Source organism: Elaeis guineensis, chromosome 4, assembly GCF_000442705.2.
Source record: "Elaeis guineensis isolate ETL-2024a chromosome 4, EG11, whole genome shotgun sequence".
Classification (NCBI taxonomy): Eukaryota; Viridiplantae; Streptophyta; class Magnoliopsida; order Arecales; family Arecaceae; genus Elaeis; species Elaeis guineensis.
Genome location: NC_025996.2, coordinates 67605410 through 67612569, shown reverse-complemented (window position 1 = coordinate 67612569; position 7160 = coordinate 67605410). Strand labels below are relative to the sequence as shown.

Below are 7160 nucleotides of genomic sequence, written 5' to 3'. Positions count from 1 at the left end.
AAGATGTACTTGAAGTGGCAGGAGCCTTTTGGGTCTGGACTTCAGAGAGGTTTTTGGAGGTAGATATGTGAGTTTTAGGAATGGTCATCTGGTTGGTCCTCGAAGCTTGCAGATATTTGTCCCAAGTCTATGTAAGCTTGCATGGGACTAGGATTCTTCGGTGCACTCCCAACTTCAGCTTTTTGTTTGGCAGTTGATTTGGAGTCCAGAATTCAGGTCTCGGACTAGCGAAGACCTTATAGCTGATGTTTCGGAAATAATGAATTTTGTATCAAACCAAAAGCTCTGCAGTGGGAAGGATTGTGGGCTGGGAAGATGGGATTCTAAAGAAGTGTTCTCTATTTGCATATTTTATCATTTTCCTAGTGACATTGGCTTTGTTTGTGCTTCCATTCTCTCCTTTGTACAGGGGCCATGCTCCTAAAGGTTTATCCTTTTTTTCCTCAAATCCTTTGTATCATGCTTTAGCATAGGCTTGTTACTCTGGTAAAATAAAAGAGAGACTGGTCTAGAAACTCAACAAAGATGCTTTGTGAAGCCACTTTTGAGGAGGTTGTCATTATCTATCAAACACAAGTTTAGATTCTAAGTTTTTAGACTCTTTGCTTTATCTTCAGACACATGGAGGCTGAGTCTGATGAAGAAAGTTCGTCAAGTCGAAAAGAATGCTCTTGATATTCTTAATAATGTTTACTCCTTTGTATCATCATGGCTTGATGATGGAAGGTGGTAGAAAACTCAAAATCCTCCGTATGCTTATGACTCAACGACTCATTAGATCTCTACCACCCAAGTGGCGTTGGAGTGTTAGACGGTTTTTCTCCTGTTGTGGAGATCTGAGTCTTGGAATTGGCCTTCTATAGGGCCTTTTTGATCCTTTGCTTTCTGGACCCTCCATTTCATGGGATTTGTCATGCTTTGCTTTCACCTTCTCTTTGAAATGAAGCTTGATGTTCAAATTATACTCTTGCCTGAGAAGATAAGTACAAAATTCTACTGCATAGAAGGAAAAGAGGTTCACAAGGATTCAATTGTTCTGCATAAGAAATGGTGTACTCCAACTTGCCTTGAAGAAAAGGAACTGGATTAAACTGAAATGAAAGGCCTTGGAGGTTGATGCGTGGAACAAAAAAACAACATCTATGCTCTACATTAGCCAGGACCTGGTTAGTAACATATCTAGTTTAAGCTCCAGAAATGACTTCAAAGACAACACATGAGATCTGGTGTAAAATGAAGTTGCAGTGATAACTGTTTCTTCTGGGACCAAATGCAGCAGTAGTTCAGATTTTTTCAGCAATTACTCGAATTAGAACTCTTTTCCACAGCTACAACTGCTACACATACAAATACATCAGACCTACTCTATTCTTATTTTCTAGAATAACTTACATCGATGGAATACAAGTACCAAATTGTTCTGGATTTTAAAATCTAAAGCATTAGGACTATATGATGCAAGCATAGGAATAACTAGGATAGTTTGCATCAGGTGAAGCTATTAAACAGATGTTAATCCAGAAAAGAAGACAGGTGATTGCTGATTTGGTAGGAGTTGTTGCAAACCTTGTGGAACAGGAGGCATGTCTACCTCTATGAAACCTTCCAGGACACTAACAACCTGCCCCATGGAAGGCCTATGAGCTTCCGAATCTTGAATACACCAACGGGCAACTTTACAGGCTCTGCTCAGTTCATCCATGTTCACATGATCCTCCAGTTTCGCATCCACTAAACTGAGGAATTCACCCTGCACAACTCTACTTGCAGCCCATACAGGGAAAAAGCCGATTTCCCCAACATCTGGATGATCGTTGTTTCTCCTGCCAGATATCAACTCAAAAAGCATCATACCGAAACTATAAACATCGGCTTTCGGAGTGATGGGTAGGCCTGAAATCCATTCCGGTGCTAAATAGCCTATAGTTCCCCTCATGGTTGTTAATACCCGGCTGAAGTCCCGGCCTACGAGCTTTGCCATTCCAAAATCCGCAACCTTGGGACACAGCTGGGCGTCAAGAAGTATGTTCTCTGGCTTCACATCACAATGAATAATGCACTGAATACATTCTTCATGGAGATAGGCCAATCCTCGGGCAATCCCAGGAAAATTTCGTATCGAGTTCTCCAATTTAATATCATACAGTTATTCTTGAAGAGATAAGAATCCAAGGAGCCATTTGGCATAAACTCATAACTAACAACTTTTTGGTACCTTCAGAGCAGAATCCATGGAGTCGAATCAGATTGACATGCTGAATTGATCCCAATGTGCTAACTTCAGTGCGAAATTGTTTCTCCCTTGTTTGAGACCTTCGAGTTTCTTCACAGCCACGACAGTGGAGTCTGGTAATAATCCTTTATAAACTGAGCCAAAGCTTCCTCCCCCCAACTTCTCAGAGAAGTTCCTGGTCACACGTCGCAAGTCAGCATAAGTGAACAAAACTAGTGAGCCTTCTAACTCTTTCATGGAGTTGGTTACCCTTCTTCTGTGATATCTCCAAGCTAGACCCACAAGAATGATGAGAACCCCAACCACTGCCACTGCAGCAACCACGTATACTGCTTTATTGTTTCGACCGGAAGTCATCAGCCCTGAGGCTGCAAGACGGAGATAAAGAGTCATGTTTGCACCATCACCATCATATAGTTGTCGAAGATTCTGAAGCTCCCCATTCCAAAGCAAGCATCCACTGCTATATGTATAGGCATAAGCAGTGCAAGAGCAATTGTTCAAACAAGCTACTTTGCATTCTTCATGGCTTGGAACCTTCAGAGGCTGGTAATTTACAGGCAACTGCATGTTAGGCATCATGAAAAATTGATCATCTTCTCTGCATGGCAGTTGAGTTTTTCTCTGACACCCACGGCTCCAATCGTTCAGGCTCCAATTTCTCGGAGAAGCTGGCTGGAAACCAGTGGACATCTGCAGGGTGGCAGGCTACCCTGGTCACAGATACCAAAGCTCCACAGAGAGAATAGACATCACATTGTGCTGATGGTTGAGACCAGAACATTAGCCATTCCTGGGAGCTTTCTATCCAAACGAACTGCTTGATTTGCCCCGTCAAGTCCATCACCATTCGTGTGATTATCGATCTATTGTAGAGAGTGCAGGTGGTACCCCTCCACTGCTTATCGTTAATAAAGATTAACTTAAAGAGTGGTTTCATTACAGGGATCAAATTGAAGTAATGCCCATTCCAAGCTCCGCTACGCCAGTACTGTTGGGATCCCTTCCACAGCAAAAAGTACTCATTGGTTCCTGCTGGATCGATGCTGTCAGAGAAAAAACCAGGAGCAGGGTCTTCAGCATTCTTCCATGAAGTCAGAGACTCATATTCCCCTGTGATTTTGTTCATCCCGATAAAGCTTTCCGTACCCATGTGTCAGTGGGGTGATGAAAACTCTGCAAGCAACAAGGGAGGAGTTTATTTGGTCTCTCAAAACTAGATTTCCAGTGTCAAGAAGCACTGCGATGGTAGAATTCAGTGTAGGTAATCTTGACTTGGATGACCATATTGGAATTTTGGAGTGGCTAACAAGAACTAGGTTGCCATCTTCAGATATTTTCAGCTCAGAGGAAGAGGTGTTAGAGATAGGCCATTCTCTGTTTGCAACCCAGATGACCGTTTGTTTTGGGATTTTTTTGTACCAAATGCCAATATAGAAATTTCGAGATTCTCCAGGGCTGAAGAAACCCAGCTCGAAGGTGCCTCCTTTTGAGACTATGGTCTGGTTCGCCACAAGAGATTGGCCAGGAGAGATAGTATCAGTTGTGAAACAAAGATGGGTGTTTACAGAAATCAAGGTAAGAAAAAGAACCAACTTCAGAGGAGAAAAGTTTCTCATGCTTTTAGCATTCATCCTATGTAGATATGACAACAAAAGCAACAATGGGAGGAAGAAGAAGAAGTTTTCTTTGCATATGTAATACTCTCCTCAGTCAACTATTTGGCCAAGATGGAATTAAGTATTGCCATGTTGGGCTTTATGATTGATGTTAACTCCACTAGCTTAATAACCTAAAACCAACAATACTTGGCTCAATGAGACTGGGCATGTTACTGTCGCTGGTCTTTGTCACATTGCCGTATCATACATACCATTGCTAATGCATCTTTTACAAAATCTAAGTGAGATCAGCCTCATGGCGGAGTGGCATTCTTTATGTGGCTACCATGGCTTCCTTATCCATCCTCTTATTGTCTTTGATTCTAGCCACAGTGATGGTTGTCCCGATTTGACTAGAGTTCCATGTACGTTAGGTTGAGATTCAAACAAATTGCTTCCAGGACAGGGTGAACTGTAAGGTTTTCCTTAATTTCCTGATGTGGCTACCATGGCTTCCATGGACTCTGGTTCGGCTTGAAGTCCTTATTGATTTGGGCCAGTCATAAATGTAGTAGTAAGTGACATATAGTGCTGGATCCACCGGTGCATACCGTTTGGAAATGATGCAATGTTAATTGATGGGCAAGGCTACTCTCGGTCGACTGCTGGTTTCACTTCCTCGAGTGCTTTTTTGAGTAATGTTAAAAAAAAAATTTATTTATATAAATAATTTAAATTTTTAAATTATTTATCAAATTAGTACAAAAATGATAAAACATCGTTCAAAATGACGTTTTATCATCATCACGTACCTCCCATTTTCCACGTAGATGACGCCTAAAAAAAAAAAAAGTTAAAAACACCATTGGATATGGCGTTTTTAAAAACGCCATTGGATATGGTGTTTTTAAAAATGCCATTCCAAATGACGTTTTTAAAAACACCATATTATTTGACGATTTTAGTTTTTTCCTAAAAAAAATGATAAAAAAATAAAATTTTAATTTTATAAAAAATAAAATTATAATTTTGATAAAATAAAAATTATCATTTCAAATTAGTATCTCCATTTCAAATTATCTTTTCAAAAAATATATAAAAAAATTAAAAATATCATAAAAAATTTGAAAAGAAATAGAAATTATAATTCTAAATTTTAAAAAAACAAAAATTTTAATTTTAATTAAAATAAAATCATCATTTCAAATTACAATCTCCTTTTCAAATAATTTTTTTTAAAAAATATTATAAAAGAAGAAAAAAATAAAAATTTTAATTTTGAATGATTTTAAAGAATAAAAATTCTAATTTAATTCAAATAAAAAAGATAAATTTAAATTATTTTGTTCATTTAAAATTAATTTTTTTAAAAAAATATCTGAAAAGAAATCTTAAAAAATAAAAAAATAAAAATATATAAATAAAGAAAAATGAGTAAGAATGAGAAAAAATAAAAATTATAATTCAAATTTAAAAAAATAAAATTTTAATTTTAATTCAAATAAAAACCATCATTTCAAATTACTTTCCTCATTTCAATTAAATTTTTAAAAAATATGTAAAAAAAATAAAAACTTAAAAAAAGATCCATAAAAAGCAAATATTTAAAAAAAAATTAAAATTATAATTTTTAATTAAAAAATAAAATTTTTTAATTTTAATTATAATAAAAATACCATTTCAAATTACTTTTTCCATTTAAAATTAAAAAATATGTCAAAAAAATAAAAAATAAAGTGCCATAAAGAAGCCAAAAATTTAAAAAAATATAAAAAATAAAAATTATAATTTTAAATTTAGAAGAAAAATAATTTTAATTTTAATTAAAATAAAAATATCATTTCGAATTACTTTCACCATTTCAAATTATTTTTTTAAAAATATTCCAAACAAACAAGAAGAAAATGAGAAAGAAATAAAAATTATAATTTAAAATTTAGAAAATAAAAATTTTAATTTTAATTCAATAAAAAGATAATTTCAAATTATTTTTTTTATTTAAAATTAATTTTTTAAAAAATATTTCAAAGGAAACTGTAAAAAATTAAAAAATAAAATATACTATAAAAAAGAAAAAATGAGAAAGAAATGAGAAAAAATATAAGTTATAATTTTGAATTTTAAGAAAAATAAAATTCTAATTTTAATTCAATAAAGAATATCATTTCAAATTACTTTTCTCATTTAAAATTAAAAAAATATGTCAAAAAATAAAAAAATTAAAATGTGCCATAAAAGCAAAAAATTATAATTTTAAATTTAAAAAATATTAATTCAATATTAATTCAAATAAAAAAAATAAATTCAATTTTTTCCTCATTTAAAATTAATTTTTTTAAAAAAATATCCCAAAATTTTTTTTAAGAAATTAAAAATAAAAAATATCATAAAAAAATGAGGAAAAATAAAAATTATAATTTTAAATTTAAAAAAATAAAAATTTTAATTTTAGTTCAATAAGAAACATCATTTTAAATACTTTCTCTATTTAAAATTAATTTATTTTTTTTTTCATACCGCATCGTATGTAGCTGTTTGGCTCGTACCAGATCGGAGATATACCAGTGCGGTCCGATTCATCTCATAATTATTTATCCGTATATTATTTTATTTATGTATAATTTCTATAGCCCTTTTAGCATAACTTTTTCCTCTCCTATATTCTGATATCATATTGAGTATGTGTATCCATATCCACAAAGCATAATATTCGATTCATTTAAATTAAATAATATAAAATAAATCAATATTTAATAATATTAATAGAATAAAAATGTCAGCATACAAAAATAGTGTAATAAATGTTACAAAAATACTAAGTACAAATCTAAAAAAGACTAAGTCTCACAAGGACGTCGTGGTGCCCGTGGTCGCTTGGACCTTCTCAGGAAGGTCTTCGCCGGCTGCTCTGCTCCTATTATGACGGCTCTTCTCCTATATCAGTGGAGAAGGTCTGCTGGTCATGCTGCTCAAGAATAACTGATGCTGTCGGATTATATATGGACTGAGCGACCCACTCAACCTCTCATCTAGATACATGGATAGGCCTAAAAAGAAAGTATCATACTCATGTGGCCAACTGGTACCCGATGATTCATCTGGGAAATGTAGGAAGAAGAAGTCACTGCCATCTGTGGATCAAAAGGTGGTGGCATCTGTGCAGTATCTAGTGATGACATCTGCGGAATATGCGGTGATGGCATATGTGGAACATATGGTGACGGCGTATATCTCATATCTAGCACATCGGCTGCTCCATACCAAGGCGCACAGCTATATGGATCAACACCAATCGCCATCAATATTTTGAAACTTGTTCTCTCTAT

General features: G+C 34.3%; 1 pseudogene; it reads right to left on the bottom strand.

Moving 5' to 3' along the window:
* Positions 1-1229: 1229 nt before the first annotated feature.
* On the bottom strand, positions 1230-3933 carry LOC105035309 (G-type lectin S-receptor-like serine/threonine-protein kinase At2g19130; annotated as a pseudogene).
* Between the last annotated feature and the right edge of the window lie 3227 nt (positions 3934-7160).